The 16,623-nt window shown below is 41.2% G+C and overlaps 1 pseudogene; it reads left to right on the top strand.

Annotated features, from left to right (window-relative positions):
• Positions 1-2,408: 2,408 nt before the first annotated feature.
• LOC123482519 lies at positions 2,409-14,940 on the top strand (annotated as a pseudogene).
• The last annotated feature ends 1,683 nt before the right edge of the window (positions 14,941-16,623 follow it).

Below are 16,623 nucleotides of genomic sequence, written 5' to 3'. Positions count from 1 at the left end.
CACCACACGGCCAGGTCTCTGACCTCCTCCCTATAGGCTGTCTCATCGATGTCGGTGATCAGGCCTACCACTGTTGTGTCGTCGGCAAACTTAATGATGGTGTTGGAGTCGTTTCTGGCCATGCAGTCATGGGTGAACAGAGAGTACAGGAGGGGACTGAGCACGCACCCCTGAGGGCCCCCCGTGTTGAGGATCAGTGTGGCAGATGTGTTGTTAGCTACCCTTACCACCTGGTGGCGGCCCGTCAGGAAGTCCAGAGGTGTTTAGTCCCAGGATCCTTAGCTTAGTGATGAGCTTAGAGGGCACTATGGTGTTGAATGCTGAGCTGTAGTCAATGAATAGCATTCTCACGTAGGTGTTCCTCTTGTCCAGGTGGGAAAGGGCAGTGTGGAGTGCAATAGAGATTGCATCATCTGTGGATCTGTTGGGGCGGTATGTAAATTGGAGTGGGTCTAGGGTTTCTGGGATAATGCTGTTGATGTGAGCCATGACCAGCCTTTCAAAGCACTTCATGGCTACAGACGTCAGTGCTACGGGTCGGTAGTCATTTAGGCAGGTGGTCAGTGTTCTTGTATGTCTTCCATTTCCTAATAATTGCTCCCACAGTTGATTTCTTCAAACCAAGCTGCTTACCTATTGCAGATTCAGTCTTCCCAGCCTGGTGCAGGTCTACAATTTTGTTTCTGGTGTCCTTTGACAGCTCTTTGGTCTTGGCCATAGTGGAGTTTGGAGTGTGACTGTTTGAGGTTGTGGACAGGTGTCTTTTATACTGATAACAAGTTCAAACAGGTGCCATTAATACAGGTAACGAGTGGAGGACAGAGGAGCCTCTTAAAGAAGAAGTTACAGGTCTGTGAGAGCCAGAAATCTTGCTTGTTTGTAGGTGACCAAATTCTTATTTTCCACCATAATTTGCAAATAAATTCATTAAAAATCCTACAATGTGATTTTCTGGAATTTCTTTTCTCAATTTGTCTGTCATAGTTGACGTGTACCTATGATGAAAATTACAGGCCTCTCTCATCTTTTTAAGTGGGAGAACTTGCACAATTGGTGGCTGACTAAATACTTTTTTCCCCCACTGTATATGCCATATATTTCTAACTGTGCTCTTTCACAAAAGCTCTCAACCTATAACCTATATACTTATTATGGACACAGTATGCTTTACATTAGTTATCTTGTTGTTAATAGTTGTTGTTAGTTGTTATTAGTCCCATCATTCAGCTCCATTCAACACCTCCCATCTATCACTTAACACTATCCATTTTGCAGTTCTATTTGCCATATATTTTTCAACTGTACTGTGATATTTCACAAAATTTCTTAACCTTTCTATTCTCATTCTTTCTACAGATTGTAAATAGAAAATAAATATTTTTGCTAAAAGTATTATTATATTATTGATCGATTGACTATGACTTTTCAGATCACCCAGTAGTGCTATCTGCAGGGTTAGCTCCAGGTAAATATTGCAATCCTTCAGCCATCCCTGGACCTGTGTCCAAAAACAAGCTACAAATGGACAGTACCAAAACAAATGATCTAATGATTCTGTCTCTTCGCAGCAAAATCTGCAGAGCTGGGAAGATTGTATCCCCCATATAAATAACATTATATTGGTAGCAAGAATTGTGTATAATAAAATAATTTAAATTGAAAAATTATACGTTTTGAATCCTGCGTCGTTTTGCGTATCAGTTCATAAACACTATGCCATTGAATCTGTACATCAAAAATCTCTTCCCAACCGTCAATCCTTTGGTCCTTAAATTAAACTAATACACTTTTTTATTTATCACAATTTTCTTTAACCAATGATGTTCTTTAATGCAAGGCCAACAGACAAGTTCCTTTCTTTTTCCCCATTCCACTTTCCTCTTCCATTTTTGCGGTAATGCTGCAATTATTTGGTAGTAATTTTGGGTGGAGCAGACATTTCCATATTTTTGTTAGCTGCATGTGCGACATAACTCCACCAGTCATACCCATGATATCTTTTACGAAGATTATACCTTTTTTAAACATTACAGTATTTCAAAAAATAATGTTTTTTTATCAATTTGAGTTTAACCACAATATTTGTTGCATTATTTGTTCTGTCGTTTTTGGAGGATTAAATTGAAATTGCAACCAACTTTCTATGGCTTGTTTTAGAAATAGTGATATTTGGGAGATTATTTCCTTTTCAAATAACTGAAAGTGAGAGGTTGTAATCTGAATAAAGGAAAAAGGCCATTCTTGAACATGGGGTGAGACAATTTTACTAATTTGCTAGAGAACCAGTTCGGATTTATGTATAACTTTTGCATGATTGAATCTTTTAGTGATAGGTTTCAGTTAAAAATTCTGAACAAACTTTTAGTGATTGTCTTGTCTAGCTGTCAATCACCCCCCCTCCCGCCTCCTCCTCAGTCCTAGCAAAATGGCGACGGTTGATGACTGCGATGTGACCATGGATCCTGAAATGGAAATACTCAGCGACGAGGAAATGGAGAGGTTCGTTGTGGAAAATGTATAACAAATGTTACACATTAGATTTAAGAGTGTTCTCGTGCCATTGTCATGTTATTATAATATTGGTCTGGCTAGTGTTGGTTTGCTTTTGCTTTGAGTCACACGGGAAGTAGGCCTTGCTAACCGGTTAGCTAACTAATGTTAGCTATTTTTCTCTTTTTGAAAAATCCATACGAACAAAGATAAAGTGGACTTTATCTGTTGTGTTAATGTTACCTAGCCAACAAAGTTAGTCACAGTTTGTGACAAAGTTTGCATCGACGTGTGTTGTTATGGCTAGCTAACGTTAGCTTACTAAAGTACTAGCTAGTTGGCTAACTAACGTTAGCTAAGTAGCTAGTTATTTGGGTCTCAAAGCCTATGGTTTTTGTTCTTTAATTTTAACCGAATGTATTTAGCTAACTAGTTACTTAGTTAGCTAACGTAGATAACTGTTAGTATTACTGCCATATTGCCATTAAACCACGCACGAGCCAGAAAAGTCCCCAAAATCTTGCCCCACTCTGCCCACTGATTGTCCAGCGTGACGTTGTTCCAGAACATTATCAGGTCTTGATGACCTGAACGATTTAGCAACAGCTATAAGTTAGGCTTTGCATGAGGTAACTTACTATTGACTGACATGGTCTTGTTGGTATGCCTGAAGGGTGATCCATTTTTTAAACTATAATGTTACCGAGGTTGTCAACTAGGCCTAGCCAGATCCATATATTAATGACTCTGGGCCTAGCTAATGTATGTAGTTACCCCTAGTAATTATGTCATAACTTTCCTCTTGGCAACAGTGGGGGCCACAAGTTAAACAACCAACCAATTTGTTATGATCAGGTGATACAGGGGTAACTGCCTTGTTTCCCCAAGAACATGAAACATTACAAGGGCAAGGCATTGTCTTGGAAAATTGCATTTATTTTCAGTTTTGCTTCATTGTCTGCTTTCTTGCTCTGATTGTGATCTGAACTGAAACATTGCGAAGCTTCCAAAAAAAGCAATGGCAGTTGCCCTCTCCCTGGCTTGTCTTGCCATGTGCTTCCTGGTGATCTGCCTCTGTGTATTTCCCACTGAGCTCAGATAGCTGCTCTGTCTGTGAGCTCTACCCATAAAATACCCAAGTGGCCACTACCTCTCAGGTCCTCTATTTCCATTGGATGAGACCCCTCACTGCCTGCTGGTAAGGCTCTTTCTATGTTTAGATGATTTTGCTCAGCTCCTTCCCCTTCCTCTCCCACCCGCACACCAAGGTTAACTCGTCCAGCATACATGTTTGGAAACAGCAATAGCAGTGTTCAGGAAGCGATCTGATAGGCTATATCCTAGACCTAGATTAACCCTGGTCTACCACCAGAGTGAATTATGATTGAAAGAAGACCTTTCTTCCTAGTATTGTCTGTTGTGTTTTGCTTGTCAGCGGTTACGTATAATATGCAGTATCATGTAATAACCTACCTCCTTGCAGTCTGTAATACGGGCTGGGATGAAGTCATTGATTACTCGCCAATGCACCTCAAGGTTTTCCTCTAAGTCCCTTTTCACATTTACTTGGTCTATTTTGTTTCTCTGTGGATGATACAGTACGCCCTGTTAGTGATGGGCATTTGACCTTTTTTGCCTGTTCGAATACTCACGGGATATTTTTTTGAGTACAGTAATCCTAATTGCTACATTTGCCTCATTAGTCAGTCAAAAAAAAGAAAAAAAAGTGCCATTTATTGAAACTGTAATATCAACTGGTTATATTATATAGTGGAACTCAATCTTCAAAAAGGTAGAAACCTCAGCTGTGTGGAGCTTGTGTGTAGAAGCCTATGGCTGTGCAATGGCATAGCCTTGTTTTGTTAATTTAGAAGACAAGACGCTATTATTTCCTGAGCCCTTATCACAGTGAAGACACCTATTTTATAGTTTAAAAAAACATTATGTAATATAACAGAATAGAACAGAATAGTGCGAAGTTATTCACATCTCGCATCTGGAACCATTATTCTCAGTGATAATTTGAAACAGGGTGCAATTTGGCAAGTTGAAAAAACATTTTTCAGAGGTACAAACCAAAATCTGTCTACTTTTAGTTTATTATGCCTGTTCCTTGGAATTGTTTTAATGGATTAACAATGCTATGTTGAACACTGCATGGGGATGAATTATGGCCAGGGCATCTGTTTGGTGAGTAGGCCTAGGCTTAATGATTCTGTTAAAATATGCTCTTTGTCTTAATCAAACTAATGTTTTAGCATATTTTCAGTGTGGAACCTTGTCTATGTTTAGGGGGCTAGCCTAACCACTTCTAATTGCAAAGTAGGGTCATCACTAACGTTAGTTGCCACAAAGTCATAAACCCTGCCAGTTTCTACAATTTTGCTTCTTAAAATCAGATTTGTAGGGGGTCGATCAGCTTTAATATTGCAGATAGATTGTAGCTTCCATCAATATAATTATCTGCATCATTTCCAATCCCCCATATTTAAAAAATATATATTTTACTTTATTATTTTCCCCCTAACCCTACCACCCTCCCCTAATTGGAGTAAACTAATGGAAAACAACACTTATGCTTCAACTTCCAGCTTACACATACTATATACATTTTACGGACACATTGTATTTTACAATAGTTATCTTTTGTTTTTAATCACATCCTTCAGCTACCCTCAACCGCTCCCATCTATCTCTGAAGACCATCCAGTTTGATTTCTATTTGCCATATATTTCTAACTGTGCTGTTTCAAATAAGTTCTGAACCTATATACATTTTACGAACATATTATATTTTACATTAGTTATCTTGTTTTTTAGCCCCACCCTTCAGCTCTAATCAACCCCTCCCATCTATCTCTTAACACCATCTATTTTTTATTTATATTTGCCATATATTTTTCAGCTGTGATGTTTCACAGAAGTTCTGAACCTTTCTATTCTCATAGTTTCTACAGATTGTAAATTAAAGATAAAACATTTATTATATTATTGATCGAATGACTATGACTTTTCAAATTACCCAGCAGTGCTATTTTCAGAGTTAGCGCCAGGTAAATGTTGCAATTCTTCAGCCATTCCTGGACATGCGACCAAAAACAAGCTACATGTGGACAGTACCAAAACAAATTATCTAATGATTGTCTCTTCGAAGTGAAATCTGCAGAGCTGGGATGGTTGTAACCCCAATATATATTACATTATATTGGTTGCAATACTTCTTTTAATAATCTTAATTGAAAAATTCTAAGTTTTGAATCCGACGTCGTTTTGTGTATCAGTTCATACACCATGTGCCATGGAATCGGTAGATCGCAAATCTCTTCCCAACTATTTTGCCATCTATGTCACAGCTGTACATTATTGGGTCCTTAAGTGAAACTGGTATACTTTTTTATTTATCGCAATTTTCTTTAACCAATTTACAGTGGGGAGAACAAGTATTTGATACACTGACGATTTTGCAGGTTTTCCTACTTGCAAAGCATGTAGAGGTCTGTACATTTTATCATAGGTACACTTCAACTGTGAGAGACGGAATCTAAAACAAAAATCCAGAAAATCACATTGTATGATTTTAAGTAATTAATTTGAATTTTATTGCATGACATAAGTATTTGATACATCAGAAAAGCAGAACTTAATATTTGGTACAGAAACCTTTGTTTGCAATTACAGAGATCATACGTTTCCCTTAGGTCTTGACCAGGTTTGTACACACTGCAGCAGGGATTTTGGCCCACTCCCTCCATACAGACCTTCTCCAGATCCTTCAGGTTTCGGGGCTGTCGCTGGGCAATACGGACTTTCAGCTCCCCTCCAAAGATTTTCTATTGGGTTCAGGTCTGGAGACTGGCTAGGCCACTCCAGGACCTTGAGATGCTTCTTACGGAGCCACTCCTTAGTTGCCCTGGCTGTGTGTTTTGGGTCATTGTCATGCTGGAAGCCCCAGCCACGACCCATCTTCATTGCTCTTACTGAGGGAAGGAGGTTGTTGGCCAAGATCTCGCAATACATGGCCCCATCCATCCTCCCCCTCAATACGGTGCAGTCGTCCTGTCCCCTTTGCAGATAAGCATCCCCAAAGAATGATGTTTCCACCTCCATGCTTCATGGTTGGGATGGTGTTCTTGGGGTTGTACTCATCCTTCTTCTTCCTCCAAACACGGCGAGTGGAGTTTAGACCAAAAAGCTATATTTTTGTCTCATCAGACCACATGACCTTCTCCCATTCCTCCTCTGGATCCTCCAGATGGTCATTGGCAAACTTCAGACGGGCCTGGACATGCGCTGGCTTGAGTAGGGGGACCTTGCGTGCGCTGCAGGATTTTAATCCATGACGGCGTAGTGTGTTACTAATGGTTTTCTTTGAGACTGTGGTCCCAGCTCTCTTCAGGTCATTGACCAGGTCCTGCCATGTAGTTCTAGGCTGATCCCTCACCTTCCTCATGATCATTGATGCCCCACGAGGTGAGATCTTGCATGGAGCCCCAGACCGAGGGTGATTGACCGTCATCTTGAACTTCTTCCATTTTCTAATAATTGCGCCAACAGTTGTTGCCTTCTCACCAAGCTGCTTGCCTATTGTCCTGTAGCCCATCCCAGCCTTGTGCAGGTCTACAATTCTATCCCTGATGTCCTTACACAGCTCTCTAGTCTTGGCCATTGTGGAGAGGTTGGAGTCTGTTTGATTGAGTGTGTGGACAGGTGTCTTTTATACAGGTAATGAGTTCAAACAGGTGCAGTTAATACAGGTAATGAGTGGAGAACAGGAGGGCTTCTTAAAGAAAAAACTAACAGGTCTGTGAGAACCGGAATTCTTACTGGTTGGTAGGTGATCAAATACTTATGTCATGCAATAAAATGCAAATTAATTACTTAAAAATCATAGAATGTGATTTTCTGGATTTTTGTTTTAGATTCCATCTCTCACAGTTGAAGTGTACCTATGATAAAAATGACAGACCTCTACATGCTTTGTAAGTAGGAAAACCTGCAAAATCGGCAGTGTATCAAATACTTGTTCTCCCCACTGTAGGTGTTTAATGCAGGGCCGAAAGACAAGTTCCTTACTTTTTCCCCCTTCCACTTGCCTCTTCCATTTTGCGGTAATGCTGCAATTAGTTGGTTGTAATTTTGGGTAGAGCAGACATTTCCATATATTTTTGCCAGCTGCATGTGTGACATAAATAGGACTGGTGGAGTTATGATGTAATTGACAAAAACTTGGCATTTTTTATTTTATAACTCAATATATTAGAGTTTAACCATAATATTTGTTCTGTCTTTTCTGGTGGATTAAACTGAAATTGCAACAAACTTTCTATGGCTTGTTTTAAAAATAGCAATATTTTGGAGATGGTTTCATTTTCAAATAACCGAAAGTGAGAATAAAGGGGAAAAGGCCACACTGTTAACGGTATGCCTAACTGTTAAGACCAAATAGCTCATTTTTATTTTTATGATATAGCCAATTTTGACTTTGTGGCTGTGACAAAGTAGCCTAAGCGGGGAAATGATGCAATTATTCCAAAACACGTGTGTAGAGGGAGCGGTCGGAACGCAATTGAGTGAGCGAGACACGGAGGGGAAAGGGAATTTAGGGAGCAGAACTGTGTGATGCTTGGCTTGGTAATCATTTATGGAACACTAGAGTCAAAGCAAATTAACCTTGTCTTCAAGACGAAATTGACCAAATAGTTCTACAGTATTTGAAAAAAATTTGATCTCTGGTTAAAGAACAAGTTTTGATGTCAGTTCGAGTACTCTATTAGTCATGCCCATCCCTACACCCTGTCATTATGCAATTTCACTCTGAACTCTCTCTTGGGTAATGCCTCATTCTCAAGCTCTTTCTTTGTCTTTTATTTCTCTGTGTGTCATCCAGGGAAGCGGAGAGCTTCAAGGAGCAAGGTAATGCCTACTACATCAAGAAGGATTACTCTGAAGCATTCAACTACTACACCAAGGCCATAGGTAAGGATTCCATCAGTGATATCAACTGCAAAGGATATCTTCTTTATAGAGAGGGGGAACATGTTTGTTTTCTGTGGGTGAGAGGATAATCTATTCTTGTTAACGACGGTGAGTGATTTTTCACTGTTATCGACAGACATGTGTCCTAAGAATGCCAGTTACTATGGAAACCGGGCGGCCACGCTGATGATGCTGAGCCGGCACAGAGAGGCGCTGGAGGACTCCCAGCAGGCAGTGCGGCTCGACGACACTTTCATGAAGGTAGGGTCAACCACCAGGCGTAGCACCACCTTGAGTAGCAAGCCTTGAATACCCAGCTAGGTCCTAGGCAGACAAGTTAGTCCTTCCGTTTTGTCTCATCTCATAATACGAGAATATGTTTGGCAGTTGGATGAGTACAACAGTAAGGTAATGGAAAGATCTGAGTCATGGTTTTTGGGTGGGTCTCCTCCCTCTCCCTGCCTGTATCAGTGTTCCAGCCTGTTAACTGTGAGTCAACTTTCCCAAAGGGTCATCTACGGGAGGGGAAGTGCCACTTGTCCCTGGGGAACGCCATGGCAGCCAGCCGCTGTTTCCACAGGGTTCTAGAACTGGAGCCTGACAACAGCCAGGCACAGCAGGAGGTGGGTCAGACAGACACAGTCTCAGTCTGGCAGACTAGGTCCTAACAACAATGCATTGTAAAGAGCTAATTGCTTTACAGTAATTTAAATCCTTTGTTTACTGTGACAGATATTCCATGAGTTTTGCTTAGATTGAGGAAAACATCAGGCAGTGGCTTCCTTATATAAAAGCATAAGTTTGACTTATGTTTGGATCTATTTCCAGGTAAAGAGTGCCGATTCCGTCCTGGAGTATGAAAAGATGGCTGAAATAGGATTTGAAAAGCGTGACTTCAGGATGGTAGGCTCTTGGCTGCATTTTGTCTTTTATCAAACAAATTGTTATCCTTATTTGGGGGAATGGGCAGATTGGTGCTAGATTTGATATGACTGTGTTTCTTTCTCTGGACTGTGCAGGTTGTGTTCTGCATGGATCGTGCCTTGGAGTCAGCCTCAGCCTGCCATCGGTTCAAGGTGCTGAAAGCAGAGTGTCTGGCCATGCTCGGGCGCTACCCAGAGGCCCAGTCGGTAGCCAGGTATACAAGACATTTGGAACCTGGAAAACCATTCAATAAATGCAATTTCCCTAGCTGATGCACACCATTGGAAATGCATGTTGTCATATGAGACTTGTTTCTTTGTCTTCCTCTCTCAGTGATATCCTGCGGATGGACTCTACTAATGGCGATGCCCTGTACGTCCGTGGTCTCTGTCTGTACTATGAGGACTGCATTGACAAGGCCGTCCAGTTCTTTGTCCAGGCCCTGCGCATGGCCCCTGACCATGAGAAGGCTCGCCTGGCCTGCAGAGTGAGTCCTCCATCCACCTTCCACCAGGACTCTAGCCCTGCAATTAGACTCAACTAACCTGCCCAATAATGATGCTAATGTGGACTAATTGTCTCCATCCTTTCCTTTGTAAGAGGAAGCCACAGAACACTAACCAATTCTGTCTCCACTACTGGCTTGCTGACACATTAAGTTTGCGGCGGTTACTAAGTGCTGTCTCTTTTCCACCCAGAATGCCAAAGCACTCAAAGCCAAGAAGGAGGATGGGAACAAGGCCTTCAAGGATGGGAACTATGATGCGGCCTACGAGCTGTACTCTGAGGCCCTGACCATAGACCCCAACAACATCAAAACCAATGCTAAGCTCTTCTGTAACAGGGGCACCGTGGGGATCTAAGGTGAGGCTCAAACACACAGCACCAGGAGGAGAACCCCTCTTATCTGCCATACCATGTTATCTTGTTTTATGCAGCCGTGGTGTTTCTGCCATCTTGGTCCCCAGTTCGATTCGGCCAAATATTATTATCTTAGATCGTCTTCACTGAAAGGCTCTCCCGTACGCTTGCAAATTAGGTATTGCTGTGTTTGATTATACTGTGGTTGTTTTGCCTTTTCAGCCAGGCAGCTGATATTTGATACCTGTGGGGCCCAATAAAATCTGTGCATTTTTTCTTGCCTGATTCCGTTGAGTGTTTTCCCAAATTCCGTTTTTTCCAGGGTTCAGTTTTCGCTCTCCAAATCACACTTTTTTTTATATAGTATATGTAAAATTATTATTCTTTTCAGGAGACCACTTTTGAGGTCTGGGAAAAATCTAAGAAATTTAGGGACCTTTTTTGGTTAGGATATTTCTGTAGCGCTCATGTGATTGCAGAGTTTGCTAATCAAATGGCTACTGGATTGCTGCAAATAATCCATGATATCATTCTGCCAGGTAGGCTGGCATAAGCTACTTTGTAGTAAATGTTGAATTGAAGGTTTTTGGGAAAGCCTTTCCATCTACCAGAAGATGGTTGTCATTACATTAGCATCATCGCTAACGGCTACACAAAGTGGTAGACAAACACGCACATACAGACGGGCATTCCTGTGCCGTTGCCGATTCAGAAAGTTCAAATAAAATCAGAATCACTGATGCATGTTTTATAATAATCTTGGACAAATGTAATGCATTTTCTAATAAGTTCAATACATTTTTGAATGTTGTTGAATTCTGTTTTAATGTCTGGATTCTGTGATTCCATCCGCAACACAGATTTTATAGGGCCTTATACCTGTATAACTCTGCTCAAAATATCTCCTGGTAGCATGTAGCTCGTGAGATTGTAAATCCTCCAGGAAGTCACTCATATGGACCAATGTAGCGCTACTGTATTGGCTGTGAAGGTGGCCTTCTGCATGGGCACTTGCATTCTCTCTCTCACACGTCGCACACACTCTCCAATGCACAGATGCCTGCCACACACTCACACACCTCTCTTACTGTGTGTATTTTTAGCAGTGCTCTGCACTTTGCTTCATTTTCTCTATCTAGCCACTAGAACTAGGCCAGCATCTCTCCTCTTTTTTTTCTGTCGCACGCTTCCTTGCACTTTCCCCAGTCCCCTTACTCTTTTCTCTTTTATTTCCATTTTCCTTTCAAAGCTGAAAAAAATAGACCAGGCCATTGAAGACTGCACAAAGGCAATTAAGCTGGATGAGACCTACATCAAGGCCTATTTACGGAGAGCGCAGTGGTACGTCAATCAACCATAGTTTCCTAACAATGTGTCCATAGTGGTCATTTGAGCATGCAAGAATGTATAAGATAAATAGTTCATTATATGGATATTCATTTGATTGCATATGCTTATGATCCCTAAAACTTGTTTCTATATCTCTGTGTGTTCAGTTACTTGGACAAGGAGGAGTACGATGAGGCTGTGAGGGATTATGAGAAGGTCTACCAGACGGAGAAAACAAAAGGTATGTCTGTGTGTCATTAGTGTGACTCAACCACCCCTCTCTCCATCCCAGCTACCACTCTGTCTAGGTCCTGTTGCTTCACTCTCCTGTTTCCCCCCACACCCTGTTATGACACAATGTCTGAGGTGTCTGGCTCTGAGGGCTGGAATTAGAGTATAGCTCCTCCTGCTGTTACGGTGCCCAAACTGCTCTTGGTTATTAATACTATCTGTGTCGTCTCACTCTGAACTCCTTTCCTTAGAACACAAGCACCTCTTGAAGAATGCACAGTTGGAGCTGAAGAAGAGCAAGCGGAAAGATTACTACAAGGTGCTGGGAGTGGACAAGAACGCCACAGAGGACGAGATCAAGAAGGCTTACCGCAAACGGGCCCCTCATGCACCATCCAGGTAGCTAAGAGAGCCCATCTCTCAGTTCAACTATCCAGTCTATTTTACTGTTATAAAAAAAGCAATGTGTCAGAGACGTATTTCAATGCAAAGGGAAAACAAAACATTTAACTCTGTGCTCCTGTACTTTTCTTCTCTAATTTCCCCTGACTGACGGCCCTGATTTCTCTGTCTCTCTCTCAGACCGTCACAGCTCAGCCAGTGCTGAGGTTCAGAAGGAAGAGGAGAAGAAGTTTAAGGAGGTGGGCGAGGCGTTCACCGTGCTGTCTGACCCTAAGAAGAAATCCCGCTATGACAGTGGTCACGATCTGGAGGACGACACAGGCAACATGGGAGGTGAGGACTGGAGATCAGCAGGGGAACCCCTTTCAAGGGAGGGCGTGGGGAGGATGGGAAGGGGAGGGGCTGCTTTAGGGACATTTCCAAGATTTTTTAAAATCCTAGGCTGCTTTAAAGTTGAAATACGTTATTGGATGAAACTACCACGTCCGTTGCGAAATTACCACAAAGAAGTTACATCAAACACATCAGTTCACGCACGATAGAAGAGCAGAATATCTACTGCGATGTATTATTATTTTACCACGATGCTGGCTGCTCCTCTGCTCTGTTTCATCAACAAAACAACAACAAAGACGCTGGGGTGGGGAAAAAAAAGTATTTAGTCAGCCACCAATTGTGCAAGTTCTCCCACTTAAAAAGATGAGAGGCCTGTAATTTTCATCATAGGTACACGTCAACTATGACAGACAAAATGAGAAAACAAAATCCAGAAAATCACATTGTAGGATTTTTAATGAATTTATTTGCAAATTATGGTGGAAAATAAGTATTTGGTCAATAACAAAAGTTTCTCAATACTTTGTTATATACCCTTTCTTGGCAATGACACAGGTCAAATGTTTTCTGTAAGTCTTCACAAGGTTTTCACACACTGTTGCTGGTATTTTGGCCCATTCCTCCATGCAGATCTCTTCTAGAGCAGTGATGTTTTGGGGCTGTCGCTGGGCAACACAGACTTTCAACTCCCTCCAAAGATTTTCTATGGGGTTGAGATCTGGAGACTGGCTAGGCCACTCCAGGACCTTGAAATGCTTCTTACGAAGCCACTCCTTCGTTGCCCGGGCGGTGTGTTTGGGATCATTGTCATGCTGAAAGACCCAGCCACGTTTCATCTTCAATGCCCTTGCTGATGGAAGGAGGTTTTCACTCAAAATCTCACGATACATGGCCCCATTCATTCTTTCCTTTACACGGATCAGTCGTCCTGGTCCCTTTGCAGAAAAACAGCCCCAAAGCATGATGTTTCCACCCCCATGCTTCATAGTAGGTATGGTGTTCTTTGGATGCAACTCAGCATTCTTTGTCCTCCAAACACGACGAGTTGAGTTTTTACCAAAAAGTTATATTTTGGTTTCATCTGACCATATGACATTCTCCCAATCCTCTTCTGGATCATCCAAATGCACTCTAGCAAACATCAGACGGGCCTGGACATGTACTGGCTTAAGCAGGGGGACAAGTCTGGCACTGCAGGATTTGAATCCCTGGCGTCGTAGTGTGTTACTGATGGTAGGCTTTGTTACTTTGGTCCCAGCTCTCTGCAGGTCATTCACTAGGTCCCCCCGTGTGGTTCTGGGATTTTTGCTCACCGTTCTTGTGATCATTTTGACCCCACGAGGTGTGATCTTGCGTGGAGCCCCAGATCGAGGGAGATTATCAGTGGTCTTGTATGTCTTCCATTTCCTAATAATTGCCCCCACAGTTGATTTATTCAAACCAAGCTGCTTACCTATTGCAGATTCAGTCTTCCCAGCCTGGTGCAGGTCTACAATTTTGTTTCTGGTGTCCTTTGACAGCTCTTTGGTCTTGGCCATAGTGGAGTTTGGAGTGTGACTGTTTGAGGTTGTGGACAGGTGTCTTTTATACTGATAACAAGTTCAAACAGGTGCCATTAATACATGTAACGAGTGGAGGACAGAGGAGCCTCTTAAAGAAGAAGTTACAGGTCTGAGAGCCAGAAATCTTGCTTGTTTGTAGGTGACCAAATACTTATTTTCCACCATAATTTGCAAATAAATTCATAAAAAATCCTACAATGTGATTTTCTGGATTTTTTTTTCTCAATTTGTCTGTCATAGTTGACGTGTACCTATGATGAAAATTACAGGCCTCTCTCATCTTTTTAAGTGGGAGAACTTGCACAATTGGTGGTTGACTAAATACTTTTTTCCCCACTGTATTTCAGCTTTAACAGGTGCTAAATTACTCTCACTATTACTTGACTTGATTAAAACACCAACTGGGTTCAGACATTTGTATTTCAGAGCTGTAAACGTGTGTTTACCACATTCATTTTACATGGTTAGTTTTGTGAGATTGTACTGGCTGCTTCCCTCAGTTGTGATGTTGATCCTCATGTGTTTCTGTTCCCAGCAGATTTTGATGCCAACAACATTTTCAAGGCATTCTTTGGTGGCGGAGGCGGCCAGGGCTATAGTTTTGAGGCTAATCAATGTATGTATACAAACAGCTGTAGGAAACAACAGTACTTTTCAACTTTTTTAATGATTTAACAAATAATAAATTCAGCATATTTCAGATTCTGTTTAACAATTTAAACTTTTTTTGTTTTTGTTGCAGCATCCGGACCAGGAAATTTTTTTCTTTCAGTTTGGTTAATTGGAGGATAAAAGTACTTATACAGTAGCTCAATCATGGACTCTATTCAAATGGATTCACCCCCAACTCCACCCTCATTTTAATTTGTCTGGCTGTTTCTCAGTTGGCCTCTGTCATTACCTCGAACGAATAATGCTATCAAATCACATCATGCTACAAACGAATGACGCAAGGATCCATAGAAGACTAATACTATTTTGATATTTGATTTAATTTTGTCAAACAATAAAAACATTGAAATTCGATTTGTATAAAAAGAATGTTGGCCCGTAAAAGTATGAATCATAATGGAACTTTGAAATGGGACTGTGCAGATATCTGGCCTTCTGAAGGCTCAGGCCAAGATGTGACTTCAAGATGGGGAAATCTGAGAAAAACCTGGGGACCTACAAACTTCTCCTTTATCCGCCTACACTTGACAACTGTCCAAGCAGTATTCAAAGCATGCATATCTTGCCCAGTATTTAATGGTGCAAAATACCATGGGCAACTGAACAACTTGCATGTTGTGGGCAGCCTACTTCTATACCCAACAACCAAAAGATGACTTAGCAGCTGTGGATGATTGCTTAATGAAAGTGGTCTCCATTTCATCATGTTATATGAACAGTTAAGCTCTCATTTTATTTTCCATAACAGCCTGGGGTAAATAGAGTTAAATCCATAAACTACTGCTTAAGTACAGACTGAAGATGGCTGTGCTGGTGTACTATGCCAGGCCGGTTGCCATCGTGTGGTCAGCTTCCTCACCACAGGTTTTATGTTCGATGTTGCCATTCACCGGTTGCTGATTTGTACATTTTACTGGAATGTAAAGTGTTCATTTGTGTTGATAGTTTGACTGTTTTCTTTTTATGTATATTTATTGTAAATTGGCGGTCTCATCGAGCCACTACCAGGAGATGAGGATGCTCCTCTATTATGGAAAATACAGAAAAAGGGCACCAAGGAACAACATCCTTTTGGCACAAACTCAGGAAATGAATTTGGTTGTGCTTGCCGTATATCAGATACTGTGTAGACATCTATATATTTTACTGGTTGTGTACCCTAGTATGCTGAACGCAAGCCACCGCTCAGTCAACCAGTACAGTAAGTACCATCTCACTCACTGCACACAAATGATGTATACAGTCTATGATTGGGGTTATCTAGAATGTGTCTAGGCAAATTGTCAAATGAGTTAACATCTTATTTTGCCCATGCTGTTTAAAAGTATACCCCAGTATAATGTATAGGTTGTCTATGGGCTATGACCCTAACACTATTAAACTATTCAGTTCTACTGCCCTGTGTAAATTATGCAGCTAATATAAAAATAAAAAAAAGAGCCTATCATACAATTGCTATGACATTATGGATGGTAGAGGTTTTGATCTTTTTATTTAAGATCTCTTGGTGCACTTTTAAGAGGAAGGTATCCCCATTCTGGACTTGCTCTCATGAAGCCCTCAACAGTCTTGACTATGGAGTCTTTATCCAACAGCCATGTAAATAAAGTAGGCCTCTCCTTGTTTCCCCCTTCAATTGTCCCTTTTGTCAATGTTTGTATTGCATTTTTATTTTATTTCCTTTGGCCTTATTCTTTTCCAGGTGTACCCCAAGCTCAAAGAAAGTGCTAAAAACTAAATATGTTGGGATGCAAGACACTTCTTTTTTGTGGTGGTTTGGAGAGATGGCAGGTGGTGATTTGCATATGGGTAAAAAAAAATCCCTATTCATATATTTAAC

The sequence above is a fragment of the Coregonus clupeaformis genome, chromosome 35, assembly GCF_020615455.1.
Source record: "Coregonus clupeaformis isolate EN_2021a chromosome 35, ASM2061545v1, whole genome shotgun sequence".
Lineage (NCBI taxonomy): Eukaryota > Metazoa > Chordata > Actinopteri > Salmoniformes > Salmonidae > Coregonus > Coregonus clupeaformis.
This window is presented reverse-complemented; position numbering and strand designations above follow the sequence as displayed.